Here is an 18,298-nt window from a genome sequence, read left to right on the forward strand (position 1 = left end):
TGCCAAGTCTTTCTCCAACCCCCACCATGCAGGAGATCCCACATGGCCGGGGATGAAACTAGCACAATTTAGACAGGAGCCAATTCACCTACCAGCATGTCTTTGGAGTGTAGGAGGAAACTCACACAGGCACAGGGAGAACATGCAAACTCCAGGCAGGTGGTGCCATCTTTGGGATTCGAACCAACGACCCAAGTACTGCCAGGCGGAAGTGCTAACCATTTAGCCACTGTGCTACCCAAGTTGTGCATTAAAGTTTTTCTGTTGCCTGAAGTTGCCCCTCCTCTGATCAATTTATTGTGTTCCATTGAACGGGCTGCCGACACACGCCAGAATAGACCAAATATCGGACACGCATCGTTTCTTCTGACTAGATGTGCAGTGTGGTGCGCTGCAATGCATGTTTGTCAGATGTGCGTTCGGTTCCTATTGACAATGGATGGCACTGCAACACGCTAATGCATGGACCATGTGTCGTCCTATGTTGCAGTAATGCATCTTACCGCAACACAAAAGTGTGATTGGATGCTTCATGTAAGGTGCACATAGGCAGGGCAATTCACAGAACGTTCCAATACACAGAGTCCTCCAGCATACTTACCAGCCAGCCAGCAAAATTGGAAAAAGCCTAAAATGTTTCAGCAATTTGTGTTCAGTTTGTTGGATACATTTGCAAATATATGTGAAGCCGCACTGCCACGTCAAGGCTCCTCTGTACAGTGCGGTCCCTAACTCCACTCTAATGTCATTTCCAAATTGGGACATACAGAGTAAGAAATACATTCAGAATGTAAACTAGATCAACAAAAATTAAATCAAAAACAGAGGTTTTGGTTGCATATATTTGCAATTATATACGAAACTACCATCTATAGATGTCTAAAACATGAGTGAAAAAAAATACTGGCCTCCAACCTCCCCTTATAGCCAGTCCAACACACGCCTTTAAAAAAGAATACCGGCCTCCAACCTCCCCTTATAGCCGGTCCAACACACACCTGGAAAAAAAATATTGTAGCTCTCTTGTGGGTGAAGACAGCTGGTGTAATTGCTTTCTTGGAGGCAGGTGCTGATGACTAGAGCGATGACGGAGCCTCCACGTGAATGTCACATGCTGACGGAGTCTCCACGTGAATATCACATGCTGACGAAGCCTCCACGTGCTCGGCACAAGCTGTCGGAGCCTCCACGTGCTTGGCACAAGCCGTCGGAGCCCCCACGTGCTCGGCACAAGCCCTCGGAGCCCCCACGTGCTCGGCACAAGCCCTCGGAGCCTCCACGTGCTCGGCACAAGCCCTCGGAGCCTCCACGTGCTCGGCACAAGCCCTCGGAGCCTCCACGTGCTCGGCACAAGCCCTCGGAGCCTCCACGTGCTCGGCACAAGCCCTCGGAGCCTCCACGTGCTCGGCACAAGCCCTCGGAGCCTCCACGTGCTCGACACAAGCCCTCGGAGCCTCCAGGTGCTCGGCACAAGCCCTCAGAGCCTCCACGTGCTGGGCACAAGCCCTCGGAGCCTCCACGTGCTCGGCACAAGCCCTCGGAGCCTCCACGTGCTCGGCCCAAGCCCTCGGAGCCTCCACGTGCTCGGCACAAGCCCTCGGAGCCTCCACGTGCTCGGCACAAGCCCTCAGAGCCTCCACGTGCTCGGCACAAGCCCTCGGAGCCTCCACGTGCTCGGCACAAGCCCTCGGAGCCTCCACGTGCTCGGCACAAGCCCTCGGAGCCTCCACGTGCTCGGCACAAGCCCTCGGAGCCTCCACGTGCTCGGCACAAGCCCTCGGAGCCTCCACGTGCTCGGCCCAAGCCCTCGGAGCCTCCACGTGCTCGGCCCATGCTGTAGGAGCCTCCACGTGCTCGGCCCATGCTGTCGGAGCCTTCCAGGCGGAAGTGCTAACCATTTAGCCAATGTGCTGCCTCCAACCATTTAGCTACCGGCCTCCAACCTCCCCTTATAGCCGGTCCAACACACACCTTGAAACAAAATATTGTAGCTCTCTTGTGGTTGAAGAGAGCTGGTGTAATTGCTTTCTTGGAGGCAGGTGCTGATGACAATCCTTCAATAGAGCGATGACATAGGGGACTTTCCGATGATGAAGATCCTCCTCTGCTTCACCTCCTAGTGTAACATTTCTTCCAACTTCTTGGCCATCTTAACTCCCAGAACAGTGGCACCCTGGCCATTTAAGTGCAGTCCGTCCCTGCTGTAGAGCTGGTAACTGAACGAAAAGTCTGCCCAGTTCTCCATGAACTCAAACCCCTCCTCTCTGCACCAGTTCTTCAGCCACTTGTTAAGCTCTCTAATCTCATTCTGCCTCACTGGTGTGGCTCGAGGTACAGGCAGTATTTCTGAAAATACTGCCTTGGAGGTTCTTTTCTTCAATATAGCTCCCAAGTCTCTGAAATCTTTTTGTAGGGCGTTCCATCTTCCTCTGACTTTGTCGTTAGTACCGACATGTACGATGACAGCTGGGTCCTCCCCAGCCCCTTTCAGCAATCTGTCCATGCGATCTGCAATGTCCCGAACCCGAGCGCCTGGTAAACTACAGACTGTTCGGCAATGACGGTCTTTGTGACAGATTGCTTTCTCTGTACCTCTAAGAATGGAGTCCCCTACCACCAGTATATGTCTATCCTTTCTTGTATCCTTGCCCCCATCTTCACTGGAGGAGATGAGGTGCTGGGCACATGCTGACGGAGCCTCCACGTGCTGGGCACATGCTGACGGAGCCTCCACGTGCTGGGCACATGCTGACGGAGCCTCCACGTGCTGGGCACATGCTGTCGGAGCCTCCACGTGCTGGGCACATTCTGTCGGAGCCTCCACGTGCTCGGCACATTCTGTCGGAGCCTCCACGTGCTCGGCACATTCTGTCGGAGCCTCCACGTGCTGGGCACATTCTGTCAGAGCCTCCACGTGCTCGGCACATTCTGTCGGAGCCTCCACGTGCTGGGCACATTCTGTCAGAGCCTCCACGTGCTCGGCACATTCTGTCGGAGCCTCCACGTGCTGGGCACACTCTGTCGGAGCCTCCACGTGCTCGGCACATTCTGTCGGAGCCTCCACGTGCTGGGCACACGCTGTCGGAGCCTCCACGTGCTCGGCACATTCTGTCGGAGCCTCCACGTGCTCGGCACATTCTGTCGGAGCCTCCACGTGCTCGGCACATTCTGTCGGAGCCTCCACGTGCTCGGCACATTCTGTCGGAGCCTCCACGTGCTCGGCACATTCTGTCGGAGCCTCCACGTGCTCGGCACATTCTGTCGGAGCCTCCACGTGCTGGGCACATGCTGTCGGAGCCTCCACGTGCTGGGCACATGCTGTCGGAGCCTCCACGTGCTGGGCACATGCTGTCGGAGCCTCCACGTGCTGGGCACATGCTGTCGGAGCCTCCACGTGCTGGGCACATGCTGTCGGAGCCTCCACGTGCTGGGCACATGCTGTCGGAGCCTCCACGTGCTGGGCACATGCTGTCGGAGCCTCCATGTGAATGTCACATGCTATCTGAGCTTTTACGTGCTCGGCACATGCTGACGGAGTCTCCATGTCGATATCATATCTCTTCTCGCTCACTGTGGCAAGCCTGCCGGGTGAGCTGTGTTTGCAGTAAATAATATTTACATCTACAATAAAAAAGAATTGAATTTAGCACCTTAATCTACATTTTATATATTTTTCTTTATACAAAATCAAAATACAGAGAAAGTTAGAAACACCTGTGCCAGGGACAGTAAGGAGACCTGACATGATAGGGACACAGGGATGACTATAGTGGCCTTCATATAAAAATGCTAGTTGGGTGGCAGTTAGGCCAAGCCTCTACAATTAAATGACTGAAGAAACCGGCAAGTTAAATGAGTGGGCGGGTCACAAGGGAAGTGGCAGTAGGAAGTAGTGGTGTCACCCGCCTGGCTCTGCATTGTGGCTGGGGTTTGTGAATCATTGGGCCAGCTAAGCACAGCCTTTTTTTACTGGCAGTTTTGCCCAGAAAGTGTCATTTATCAGCCCTGAGGTCACACAGGATACGGGTCACCCACTATGGGGGGGTCATACACCAGCCTGACAACAGCTGATTGTTTGCATTGGCAGGGAGAGTAAACACGTGACTAATGTAGTAGGAATATTTATGTCTAGTCATATGTTCATATATTCATACTTTTGCTGGTGGAGTTGCAATGTGAGCGTCACATGTATTCATGACCATCCCTATACATGTGTGCATATGGGAATGTCAGCCGTCATCAGTGTCTATGACCATCCGTATACATGTGTGCATATGGGAATGTCAGCCGTCATCAGTGTCTATGACCATCCCTATACATGTGTGCATATGGGAATGTCAGCCGTCATCAGTGTCTATGACCATCCCTATACATGTGTGCATATGGGAATGTCAGCCGTCATCAGTGTCTATGGCGTTCCCTGTACATGGATACATATGGGAATGTCAGCCGTCATCAGTATCTATGGCGATCCCTGTACATGGATACATATGGGAATGTCAGCCGTCATCAGTGTCTATGGCCCAGGGATGATGAATTCCTATCACCCTACACCTGGGACATCTTCAGTCCTGCTGCGGGCAAAATAAAAAAAAAAAATTTCTAATTTTTTTAGTTGTAAACCATGAAAGGTACACCCAAGTACATATCATCCAATCCCCCCCCCCCAGACATATATGCACGTACAAACGTAAAAGCACACGCTGGGGCTCCTACACATGAAAACGTTGATTGCAATACACGTTACATATCGCCGCACACGCCAGAATGAGCGCAATAATTCTAGCAGCAGACCCCCTCCATACACTATACTGATCACCTAGAAGGGGCTGTAAAAGCGTCAACTACAGAAAATGTCGGACTGTTACAGCCCCTTCTAGGTGATCAGTATAGTGTATGGAGGGGGTCTGCTGCTAGAATTATTGCGCTCATTCTGGCGTGTGCGGCGATATGTAATGTGTATTGCAATCAATGTTTTCATGTGTAGGGGCCCCAGTGTGTGCTTTTACATGTGTACATGTGTATATGTCTGGGGGGGGGGGGTGTTATGTGATTGGGAGGAACTTTAATTTTTTCAATTAAAAAAATATATTTTATTTTTCCTGAATTTGTTTCCTTGACATAGGGAACAATGTGCCGTCTGGGATGTATTTTGGTGACAGGTTCTCTTTATGGAGACATCTGAGGTGTAATAGACCCCGGATGTCTCCCCTGTACTACACTGGATGGACTGCAATGCACATCGGATTCCATATGTCCCGCCCTCGGTGGGCGGGGATCTCTGACCGGTAACCAGGAAGTGACATCACACCGGCACTTCCTGGTCAGGACCAGACGGGGACGGACGCTCTTCTCCTTCCTCTCCTGCTGAGGGCGGTGAGCCGGCCCCGGGGCCCGCAGATGAGGGGGCGGAGCCCGGGAGATAGTGGGCGGGGGGAGGGTCACACGGGGCGGGGGGGCCGGCACTGTGTGGAAGCGGCTGCCCCGCCCCTCCAATGCTTCCACCTGACAGGTGAGCCCCGCAGCAGGGCTGAAGGGGAGAGGAAACTACCTGCCCCACCCCCGGGACGTGTCCGGACATGCCCGGCCATATGAATTCCCCATCCCTGCTGGAATGTCAGCTCTCCTCAGTGTCTATGGGGATCCCTGTACATGTGTCCATATGGGAATGTCAGCCGGGAAAAAGGGGAAAAAAGGGTCCAGTGAGAGGAGGTGAGTTCCCTCGTCTCTCTCTAGATCCACAATACATACCATTTTGGTGTTCTGCCTTGTGGTGGCGCCCATTGACTTTACAGCCGGCTCCTAAACATCCAGCAACGGCTCTGAAGCAGCCGCGCAGAAAAGCCCGAGTCCTCTTCATGGTGGTGGGCCTCTTGGTGGTGGGATCTGCAGACTGCTCAGTGATCCCTCCTTCCATAGGGGGCTTTCCTTCCCCCGATTCCTCTTTGGTGGTTTTCTGAGAAATAAACGTTTTAATCTTCAATTGTCTCATTACGGAAAATAATGAAACCCGCTTCAACCTGTGTGAGAGAGGAAGTGCAGCCAATCGGATCAAATCCGAACCGATGAGACTGCAAGCCAAACTCAGGAGAAGGAACAATCACGTCTGCTCTGTACCGGGTACAAGGAGCGACTGAAGGGACTCTGGGAGAGCTGGCTTAGGGGGGAGAAAGGGGGGGGAGGGGGAAGGGGGAGGAGTCAGGTGATGACATCACGGTGCTGGAGAGCCTTTTTTTTTTTTTCTTCAAAGTTTTCTTAAAGGGGCCACGTCCTTTTTAAATTCTGCCACCTGCAGGTTTAATTCAAAAACAAGGACGTGGCCCCTTTAAGAACTCTAGGTGACTGTTTTTTTTTTTGTTTTTTTTCAAATCTCCTGGTACTCAGACAAACACAACTGACGATTATTCCTAAAGGGGCGGCAGTTATGTGAATGCAGCCTCAGTACATAGATCTCATATACCAGGAGAAGAGGTTTTCTCTTTTTTTTTTAATTTAAGTGAGTTATTTTGATTGATATTTCAACCTTACAGTCCCACGGCTTAAAATAAAGGTCTTTATTCCTATGAGAACTCTGTGATTGGAGCCTTATCGCTGAATAGAAAGATTTCCTGCCCAACAAATATTTTCATTTCTGTCTTGCTTTTTTTATTTATATTGTCTTTTATCGTTATTTCCCTAAATGGTGGAATTTTTTTTTTTTTTCCAATGCGAAAACGTCTCCCATAGACTTTAATGCAAAATCCCCTCCCATAGACTTCAATGTGAAATCCCCTCCCATAGACTTTAATGTGAAAACACCTTTCAGTAGCAATCCTATGTGAACTCTTATGTTCTCTTGAGGCTCTGCTCTATCACTTGTGATTCTGGAACGCACCGCAACAAACTCGCACGGAACCCTTTCCATAATGGCACTCAAAGCACAATGCGTGTGGGTGGCATCTGTGTGAACCTCCTCAATAGGAGCACATAATATCTCGCCTGTCATGTCAATCTGTGAGTTTGAAAATGCATCCAGAATGGCATATGTGTGAACCAGGGCTGCTCCTTTCACATTTGGGCATTTTGGGATTGCGGCAGAATCGCTGTGACCGCAAAACGCACTTTCAGGCGCCATTATTTATTATTAGGGTCATGTAGACGGGGCGTTTGGAAAACTCTTCTGACCTCTGGAAACTGACTGCTAGAAAACGTAGGTTATAAAATGTCAGTTTAGCCGCGTTTGCATACCGCGTTTATGCGCGTTTGCGTTTAGAAGCGTTTTTAAACAATAGCGTCAGGAGACCTTCCAAATGCCCAGAATGCACTGAAAATAGTAAATATTGAACTATTTCAGACATTTTGAGAGGAATAGAGAGAGCAGAAGCAGAGAGAGCAGTATGTGTGGAGATGACCTGTCTATTCTGGTTGTAGTCACTATGGATCCCATCATAATGCGACGCGTTTTACCATTTTTTCCTTCACGCGAAACCTGGAACTGACTGCGCTGGTGTACCGGGTCCATTGGAATACATGGAAAACGCTTTGCATGCACTTTTGATGAAGAAAATCGTCTCTGGACAGCATCTGGATATGAACCTGTCAAAAATCGCGTCTAAACGCAAACGCTTGTAAAGGCGGTTAACAGCGTTCATAAGCGTTTGGCGTTTGAAATGGCGGTAAAATCTACTCCTGAATGCAATTTTGGGGCGTTATAAAAAAGCCGACTAAACTGATCTGCCTATAAACGTCTGTAAACGCCTGTGTGTACATGGACACAGGGAGACATAAAGGAGAGTTCAGGGGCTGCTGAAAAATCTGCTCCACAGTTCCTGACCGTCAGTGTAGCAGCTGCAGTGTACATGAGCCCTGAAAACGTTTCAGTTTTGCCGTGATTGTCGTGCGGTAAGTCACATGGTGTGAAGCTTGTCCCCCAAAAGTTGCCTTGTCCCAGGAGCTGACAATCCACGCTACTCTTTACAAAAATCAGTCCGCTGGGTTGAATGAAAACAAAGCTTGTAGTGTGTACCCGGCTACAGCGCCCTCTGCTGGAGGTAGTGAGTAAACAGATGAAGGACTCCATCTCTTCCACTCTCTGCCCCTGATAACAGTCAGGTCTGTGATGGTTGAACAGTGACTGATGAAAGGTTATAGCCTGTGATAGCCGGGTGTGAAGAAGGGCAATAAACTCACAAATGATAATGTGTTCATTTCCAGGTCTTATCCCAGAGAGGTGCCTCTATGTCTGTACCACAGGGTGTTGCAGTTCATCTGCTCAGCCGGGATCAACTCTGTTGTCTCTCTTGTTACAAACTGTTCATGACCACTGTGGTTCTGGGTATGGTGCCGTGTGGTTCTGGGTATGGTGCTGTGTGGTTCTGGGTATGGTGCTGTGTGGTTCTGGGTATGGTGCCGTGTGGTTCTGGGTACGGTGCCGTGTGGTTCTGGGTATGGTGCTGTGTGGTTCTGGGTATGATGCTGTGTGGTTCTGGGTATGGGGCTGTGTGGTTCTGGGTATGATGCTGTGTGGTTCTGGGTATGGGGCTGTGTGGTTCTGGGTATGGTGCCGTGTGGTTCTGCGTATGGTGCCGTGTGGTTCTGGGTATGGTGCCGTGTGGTTCTGGGTATCGGGTTGTGTGGTTCTGGGTATCGGGTTGTGTGTGGCTCCTGGGTATCGGGCTGTGTGTGGTTCCTGGGTATCGGGCTGTGTGTTTGGCTCCTGGGTATCGGGCTGTGTGTGTGGCTCCTGGGTATCGGGCTGTGTGTGTGGCCCCTGGGTATCGGGCTGTGTGTGTGGCTCCTGGGTATCGGGCTGTGTGTGGCTCCTGGGTATCGGGCTGTGTGTGTGGCTCCTGGGTATCGGGCAGTGTGTGTGGCTCCTGGGTATCGGGCCGTGTGTGTGGCCCCTGGGTATCGGGCCGTGTGTGTGGCCCCTGGGTATCGGGCCGTGTGTGTGGCTCCTGGGTATCGGGCCGTGTGTGTGGCTCCTGGGTATCGGGCTGTGTGTGGCTCCTGGGTATCGGGCTGTGTGTGGGGCTCCTGGGTATCGGGCTGTGTGTGTGGCTCCTGGGTATCGGGCTGTGTGTGGCTCCTGGGTATCGGGCTGTGTGTGTGGCTCCTGGGTATCGGGCTGTGTGTGTGGCTCCTGGGTATTGGGCTGTGTGGCTCCTGGGTATCGAGCTGTGTGTGGCTCCTGGGTGTGGGGCTGTGTGTGGCTCCTGAGTATCGGGCTGTGTGTGGCTCCTGGGTATGGGGCTGTGTGTGGCTCCTGGGTATCGGGCTGTGTGTGGCTCCTGGGTATCGGGCTGTGTGTGGCTCCTGGGTATCGGGCTGTGTGTGGCTCCTGGGTATCGGGCTGTGTGGGGCTCCTGGGTATCGGGCTGTGTGTGGCTCCTGGGTATCGGGCTGTGTGTGTGGCTCCTGGGTATCGGGCTGTGTGTGGTTCCTGGGTATCGGGCTGTGTGTGGCTCCTGGGTATCGGGCTGTGTGTGGCTCCTGGGTATGGGGCTGTGTGTGTGGCTCCTGGGTATCGGGCTGTGTGTGGCTCCTGGGTATCGGGCTGTGTGTGGCTCCTGGGTATGGGGCTGTGTGTGGCTCCTGGGTATCGGGCTGTGTGTGGCTCCTGGGTATCGGGCTGTGTGTGGCTCCTGGGTATCGGGCTGTGTGTGGCTCCTGGGTATCGGGCTGTGTGGGGCTCCTGGGTATCGGGCTGTGTGTGGCTCCTGGGTATCGGGCTGTGTGTGTGGCTCCTGGGTATCGGGCTGTGTGTGGTTCCTGGGTATCGGGCTGTGTGTGGCTCCTGGGTATCGGGCTGTGTGTGGCTCCTGGGTATCGGGCTGTGTGTGGCTCCTGGGTATGGGGCTGTGTGTGTGGCTCCTGGGTATCGGGCTGTGTGTGTGGCTCCTGGGTATCGGGCTGTGTGTGGCTCCTGGGTATCGGGCTGTGTGTGTGGCTCCTGGGTATCGGGCTGTGTGTGGCTCCTGGGTATTGGGCTGTGTGTGGCTCCTGGGTATCGGGCTGTGTGTGGCTCCTGGGTATCGGGCTGTGTGTGTGGCCCCTGGGTATCGGGCTGTGTGTGTGGCTCCTGGGTATCGGGCTGTGTGTGGCTCCTGGGTATCGGGCTGTGTGTGGCTCCTGCGTGTCCTGACCCGGAAGTGACGTGATGATATGACTTCTGGGGCCCCATTGACAGACTCCTGACCATGGAGGCCAGGATAGAATGTAATGCAGTGCACTGTATTCCTGTCAGTGTAGTACAGGGGACACACCCGGGGCTTTTAGAACTTTGATGTCTCAATAAAGAGAACCTGTCACACAGAAAAAAAGAAAAAAAAACAATAAAATTAATGTAATAAATGAAAGTTACCCCCAAGCACATCTCCTCCCCCCTTCAAAAAAAAAAATTGAGACCCCCCCACATATATGCATGTTGAAACAACAAAGCACACAGTGGGGCCCCTACACATGAAGATGTGGATTGCGATACACGTTACATATCAGCGCACACGCCAGGATGAGGCAATAATTCCAGCACCAGACCTCCTCCATACACTACACTGATGACCTTTAAGGGGCTTTAACCCCTCCCACCTGACCAATGTACATAAACGGCCAGCTGGGAGCTCCCCCGTTCTGATTGGACGTTCCTGTACGTCCCTCAGAACATTCGCTTGTGTGCGGCCCCGGGGCCACGCAACAGCACGGATCTGTGATGGCCGCGCCCGTCGGACTCAGCCCATTACGGATCGGGATATGGGCTCTCTGATTGGACCTTCCAATGGTGATGGCAGTGTCCAATCACAGCCATCTCTGAATGTCAGCTGACACGTGTCTCTGTAGCTGTTCCCTCAGCTGAGGTCTGTGAGAGCTCAGTGAGGGGGGGAGGGGGGGATGCTGCAAATTGTGACAGTTGATGTGTGTAGCTGATGATTTTATTCCTCCATTACACAGCTCTGCAGCCCCCCCACACCAGGACACCAAGCAGCATCTGTCCCTGTCCACATGTCAGCGTCTGTCAGTGTCCCACATACATGTCACCACCTGTCAGTGTCCCACATACATGTCATCACCTGTCAGTGTCCCACAAACGTGTCAGCGTCTATCAGTGTCCCACAAACATGTCATCACCTGTCAGTGTCCCACATACATGTCATCACCTGTCAGTGTCCCACAAACATGTCATCACCTGTCAGTGTCCCACAAACATGTCATCGCCTGTCAGTGTCCCACAAACATGTCATCACCTGTCAGTGTCCCACAAACATGTCATCACCTGTCAGTGTCCCACAAACATGTCATCCCCTGTCAGTGTCCCACAAACATGTCAGCGTCTGTCAGTGTCCCACACACATGTCATCGCCTGTCAGTGTCCCACAAACATGTCATCGCCTGTCAGTGTCCCACAAACATGTCATCGCCTGTCAGTGTCCCACACACATGTCATCACCTGTCAGTGTCCCACAAACATGTCCTCACCTGTCAGTGTCCCACAAACATGTCCTCACCTGTCAGTGTCCCACAAACATGCCATCACCCGTCAGTGTCCCACAAACATGCCATCACCTGTCAGTGTCCCACAAACATGTCATCACCTGTCAGTGTCCCACAAACATGTCCTCACCTGTCAGTGTCCCACAAACATGTCATCACCTGTCAGTGTCCCACAAACATGTCATCACCTGTCAGTGTCCCACAAACATGTCCTCACCTGTCAGTGTCCCACAAACATGTCATCACCTGTCAGTGTCCCACAAACATGTCATCACCTGTCAGTGTCCCACAAACATGCCATCACCTGTCAGTGTCCCACAAACATGTCATCACCTGTCAGTGTCCCACAAACATGTCATCACCTGTCACAGTGTACAGGGCACAAAAACAAATAAATAATAAAAAACAATGTAAAGTTCCCCCATCCCCCCCTCGCTGAAGTGCAAAGGTGAGTGCAGGCATTGGTGTCATACACATACATGACCAGTGATCACATCACACATGTGAGGTATCGCGGTGAATGTCGGAGGAGAGCAATAATTCTATCACCTGACCTCCTCTGTAACTCTAAACTGGTAACCTGGAACGGCTTATAAAGTGTCTCCTATAAAGATTTTTATGTTTCAATATTTTTATTAAGTGTTTTCAGAGATAAACAGGAAAAAAAACATTGAAAAGAGAAATGGTTCAATCATCCAATATTGCAATAGACAAGATATGGCTGATGATTGTGTTGCGGTTCCCCCCGTTGGACGGAGGAGGTGTTGGTCTTATTTAGCAATATCATCCGAGGTATTCGTGTGCAATTGGTGAACCCCGGTGAGGAGATTGGTATATTAGGGGGGTTTTGGTGGGGGGGTGGGGGAGGATAGGATTGGGGGAGGAGATTGGTATATTAGGGGGGTTTTGGTGGGGGGGTGGGGGAGGATAGGATTGGGGGAGGAGATTGGTATATTAGGGGGGTTTTGGTGGGGGGGTGGGGGAGGATAGGATTGGGGGAGGAGATTGGTATATTAGGGGGGTTTTGGTGGGGGGGTGGGGGAGGATAGGATTGGGAGAGGAGATTGGTATATTAGGGGGGTTTGGTGGGGGGGTGGGAGAGGATAGGATTGGGAGAGGAGATTGGTATATTAGGGGGTTTTGGTGGGGGGGTGGGGGAGGATAGGATTGGGGGAGGAGATTGGTATATTAGGGGGGTTTTGGTGGGGGGGTGGGGGAGGATAGGATTGGGGGAGGAGATTGGTATATTAGGGGGGTTTTGGTGGGGGGGTGGGGGAGGATAGGATTGGGAGAGGAGATTGGTATATTAGGGGGGTTTGGTGGGGGGGTGGGAGAGGATAGGATTGGGTGAGGAGATTGGTATATTAGGGGGTTTTGGTGGGGGGGTGGGGGAGGATAGGATTGGGGGAGGAGATTGGTATATTAGGGGGGTTTTGGTGGGGGGGTGGGAGAGGATAGGATTGGGGGAGGAGATTGGTATATTAGGGGGGTTTTGGTGGGGGGTGGGGGAGGATAGGATTGGGGGAGGAGATTGGTATATTAGGGGGTTTTGGTGGGGGGGTGGGGGAGGATAGGATTGGGGGAGGAGATTGGTATATTAGGGGGGTTTTGGTGGGGGGGGTGGGGGAGGATAGGATTGGGGGAGGAGATTGGTATATTAGGGGGTTTTGGTGGGGGGGGGGGGTGGGGGAGGAGATTGGTATATTAGGGGGGTTTTGGTGGGGGGGTTGGGGAGGATAGGATTGGGGGAGGAGATTGATATATTAGGGGGGTTTTGGTGGGGGGGAGTGGGGGAGGATAGGATTGGGGGAGGAGATTGGTATATTAGGGGTTTTGGTGGGAGGGTGGGGGAGGATAGGATTGGGTGAGGAGATTGATATATTAGGGGGGTTTTGGTGGGGGGGAGTGGGGGAGGATAGGATTGGGGGAGGAGATTGGTATATTAGGGGGTTTTGGTGGGGGGGTTGGGGAGGATAGGATTGGGGGAGGAGATTGGTATATTAAGGGGGTTTTGGTGGGGGGGTGGGGGAGGATAGGATTGGGGGAGGAGATTGGTATATTAGGGGGGTTTTGGTGGGGGGGTGGGGGAGGATAGGATTGGGGGAGGAGATTGGTATATTAGGGGGGTTTTGGTGGGGGGGTGGGGGAGGATAGGATTGGGGGAGGAGATTGGTATATTAGGGGGGTTTTGGTGGGGGGGTGGGGGAGGATAGGATTGGGAGAGGAGATTGGTATATTAGGGGGGTTTGGTGGGGGGGTGGGAGAGGATAGGATTGGGAGAGGAGATTGGTATATTAGGGGGTTTTGGTGGGGGGGTGGGGGAGGATAGGATTGGGGGAGGAGATTGGTATATTAGGGGGGTTTTGGTGGGGGGGTGGGGGAGGATAGGATTGGGGGAGGAGATTGGTATATTAGGGGGGTTTTGGTGGGGGGGTGGGGGAGGATAGGATTGGGAGAGGAGATTGGTATATTAGGGGGGTTTGGTGGGGGGGTGGGAGAGGATAGGATTGGGTGAGGAGATTGGTATATTAGGGGGTTTTGGTGGGGGGGTGGGGGAGGATAGGATTGGGGGAGGAGATTGGTATATTAGGGGGGTTTTGGTGGGGGGGTGGGAGAGGATAGGATTGGGGGAGGAGATTGGTATATTAGGGGGGTTTTGGTGGGGGGTGGGGGAGGATAGGATTGGGGGAGGAGATTGGTATATTAGGGGGTTTTGGTGGGGGGGTGGGGGAGGATAGGATTGGGGGAGGAGATTGGTATATTAGGGGGGTTTTGGTGGGGGGGGTGGGGGAGGATAGGATTGGGGGAGGAGATTGGTATATTAGGGGGTTTTGGTGGGGGGGGGGTGGGGGAGGAGATTGGTATATTAGGGGGGTTTTGGTGGGGGGGTTGGGGAGGATAGGATTGGGGGAGGAGATTGATATATTAGGGGGGTTTTGGTGGGGGGGAGTGGGGGAGGATAGGATTGGGTGAGGAGATTGATATATTAGGGGGGTTTTGGTGGGGGGGAGTGGGGGAGGATAGGATTGGGGGAGGAGATTGGTATATTAGGGGGTTTTGGTGGGGGGGGTTGGGGAGGATAGGATTGGGGGAGGAGATTGGTATATTAGGGGGTTTTTGGTGGGGGGGTGGGGGAGGATAGAATTGGGGGAGGAGATTGGTATATTAGGGGGTTTTGGTGGGGGGTGGGGGAGGATAGGATTGGGGGAGGAGATTGGTATATTAGGGGGTTTTTGGTGGGGGAGGATAGGATTGGGGGAGGAGATTGGTATATTAGGGGGGTTTTGGTGGGGGGAGGGTGGGGGAGGATATGATTGGGTGAGGAGATTGGTATATTAGGGGGGTTTTGGTGGGGGGGTGGGGGAGGATAGGATTGGGGGAGGAGATTGGTATATTAGGGGGTTTTGGTGGGGGGGGGTGGGGGAGGAGATTGGTATATTAGGGGGGTTTTGTGGGGGGGTTGGGGAGGATAGGATTGGGGGAGGAGATTGATATATTAGGGGGGTTTTGGTGGGGGGGAGTGGGGGAGGATAGGATTGGGGGAGGAGATTGGTATATTAGGGGTTTTGGTGGGAGGGTGGGGGAGGATAGGATTGGGTGAGGAGATTGATATATTAGGGGGGTTTTGGTGGGGGGGAGTGGGGGAGGATAGGATTGGGGGAGGAGATTGGTATATTAGGGGGTTTTGGTGGGGGGGTTGGGGAGGATAGGATTGGGGGAGGAGATTGGTATATTAGGGGGTTTTTGGTGGGGGGGTGGGGGAGGATAGAATTGGGGGAGGAGATTGGTATATTAGGGGGTTTTGGTGGGGGGGTGGGGGAGGATAGGATTGGGGGAGGAGATTGGTATATTAGGGGGTTTTTGGTGGGGGAGGATAGGATTGGGGGAGGAGATTGGTATATTAGGGGGGTTTTGGTGGGGGGAGGGTGGGGGAGGATATGATTGGGTGAGGAGATTGGTATATTAGGGGGTTTTGGTGGGGGGGTGGGGGAGGATAGGATTGGGGGAGGAGATTGGTATATTAGGGGGGTTTTGGTGGGGGTGTGTGGTAGGATAGGATTGGGGGAGGTGATTGGTATATTAGGGGGGTTTTGGTGGGGGGGGGGGATAGGATTGGGGGAGGAGATTTGTATATTAGGGGGTTTTGGTGGGGGGGTGGGGGAGGATAGGATTGGGGGAGGAGATTGGTATATTAGGGGGGTTTTGTTGAGGATAGGATTGGGGGAGGAGATTGGTATATTAGGGGGGTTTTGGTGAGGATAGGATTGGGGGAGGAGATTGGTATATTAGGGGGTTTTGGTGGGGGGGATAGGATTGGGGGAGGAGGGATATATCTGGGTAATTGAGGAGACACCAGTCTCGGTATGGGATGTGATTCCATCTCATGAAAGGTCATCAGGGTTGTACAGGACATTTCGGGTGGTTTTCGGCTCCATTGGATAATAGATGTGTGATGGGATGAAGTGTTCATTGCGGATAATGTTTCCATCTGACATTGAATGTTAAGGTCTGTAATCAGTGAAGTGATTGGGGGGGATTGTTTGTGTTCCAGAATCTAGTAATATTCATTCTGGCAGCAAAGAGTATGTGGGTAATAATTGTTGGGGGATGGGAAGGGAGTTCCTCGATCCCGATGTGTAGGAGTGCTAATGAGGGGTTCGGGACTATCACGATTTTGTGTATTTCGGAGATTAATTGAACAGTAGTATTCCAGAAGGATGGAAGTGACTTGCATGACCACAGAATATGTAATGTGGAGCCTGGCTCACCACGTTGTCTCCAGCATGTAGGAGATTGTTTCGGGGAGTAGATGGAGAGTCTGACCGCGGTCAGGTACCATTGGTGGAGTATTTTTCGATATGACTCCCACTGGGAGCTGCATCGGGTCACTTTATAGGTCACGTTGAAGGTATTTTCCCAGCATTTTAAAGTTATTTAGTCTGATAAGATTTTTTCCCAGTTGGTTAGGGAGGTTGTTTGTAGAGTGAATTGTGAGTTTATGAGGTGTGTATAGAAGGTGGATATACAGGTGAAACTCCAAAAATTAGAATATCGTGCAAAAGTTCATTTATTTCAGTGCAGCAACTTAAAAGGTGAAACTAATATATGAGATAGACTCATTACATGCAAAGCAAGATAGTTCAAGCCGTGATTTGTCATCATTGTGATGATTATGGCTTACAGCTCATGAAAACCCCAAATCCACAATCTCAGAAAATGAGAATATTCCATGCAATCAATAAAACACGGATTGTACATAGAACAATATCGGACCTCTGAAAAGTAGAAGCTGCATATGTACTCAGTACTTGGTTTGGGCCCCTTTTGCAGCAATTACTGCCTCAGTGCGGCGTGGCATGGAAGCTATCAGCCTGTGGCACTGCTGAGGTGTTATGGAAGACCAGGATGCTTCAATAGCGGCCTTCAGCTCTTCTGCATTGTTCGGTCTCATGTCTCTCATCTCTCTCTTGGCAATGCCCCATAGATTCTCTATGGGGTTCAGGTCAGGCGAGTTTGCTGGCCAGTCAAGCACAGTAATCCCACGGTCATTGAACCAGGTTTTGGTGCTTTTAGCAGTGTGGGCGGAGCCAAGTCCTGCTGGAAAATGAAGTCAGCATCCCCACAAAGCTCGTCTGCGGAAGGAAGCATGAAGTGCTCCAAAATCTCCTGCGTTTACCCTGGACTTAATGAAGCACAGTGGACCAACACCAGCAGATGACATGGCTCCCCAAATCAACACAGACTGTGGAAACTTCACACTGGACTTCAAGCATCTTGCAGTGTGTGCCTCTCCATTCTTCCTCCATACTCGGGGTCCTTGGGCCTCTCCATTCTTCCTCCATACTCGGGGTCCTTGGGCCTCTCCATTCTTCCTACATACTCGGGGTCCTTGGGCCTCTCTATTCTTCCTCCATACTCGGGGTCCTTGTGCCTCTCCATTCTTCCTCCATACTCTGGGTCCTTGTGCCTCTCCATTCTTCCTCCATACTCGGGGTCCTTGGGCCTCTCCATTCTTCCTCCATACTCGGGGTCCTTGGGCCTCTCCATTCTTCCTCCATACTCGGGGTCCTTGGGCCTCTCTATTCTTCCTCCATACTCGGGTCCTTGGGCCTCTCCGTTCTTCCTCCATACTCGGGGTCCTTGGTTTCTAAATGAGATGCAAACGTTGCTCTCATCAGAAAAGAGGACTTTGGACCACTGAGCAACAGACCAGGTCTGTTTTTCTTTAGCCCAGGTAAGACGCTTCTGATGTTGTTTGTTGTTCAGGAGCGGTTTGACCTGAAGAATACGATATTTGAAGCCCATGTCCAAGATCCGTCTGTGTGTGGTGGCTCTTGATGCACTGACTCCAGCCTCAGTCCACTCCTTGTGAAAGTTCCCAACACTTTTGAATGGCCTTTTCCTGACAATCCTCTCCAGGCTGCGGTCATCCCTGCTGCTTGTGCACCTTTTTCTTCCACACTTTTCCCTTCCACACAACTTTCTATTAATGTGCTTTGATACAGCACTTCGGGAACATCCAACTTCTTTTGCAATTACCTTTTGAGGCTTTCCCTCCTTATGGAGGGTGTCAATGATGGTTTTCTGTACAACTGTCAGGTCAGCAGTCTTTCCCATGATTGTGATTCCTACTGAACCAGACTGAGAGACCATTTAAAGGCTCAGGAACCCTTTGCAGGTGTTATGGCTTAATTATCTGATTAGAGTGGGACACTTTGAGCCGAGAATATTCCACCTTTTCACAATATTCTCATTTTCTGAGATTGTGGATTTGGGGTTTTCATGAGCTGTAAGTCATAATCATCACAATGATGACAAATCACAGCTTGAA

The sequence above is a fragment of the Staurois parvus genome, unplaced genomic scaffold (genome assembly GCF_062004578.1).
Source record: "Staurois parvus isolate SC_StPar_1 unplaced genomic scaffold, SC_StPar_1.0 ptg000575l, whole genome shotgun sequence".
Taxonomy (NCBI): Eukaryota; Metazoa; Chordata; class Amphibia; order Anura; family Ranidae; genus Staurois; species Staurois parvus.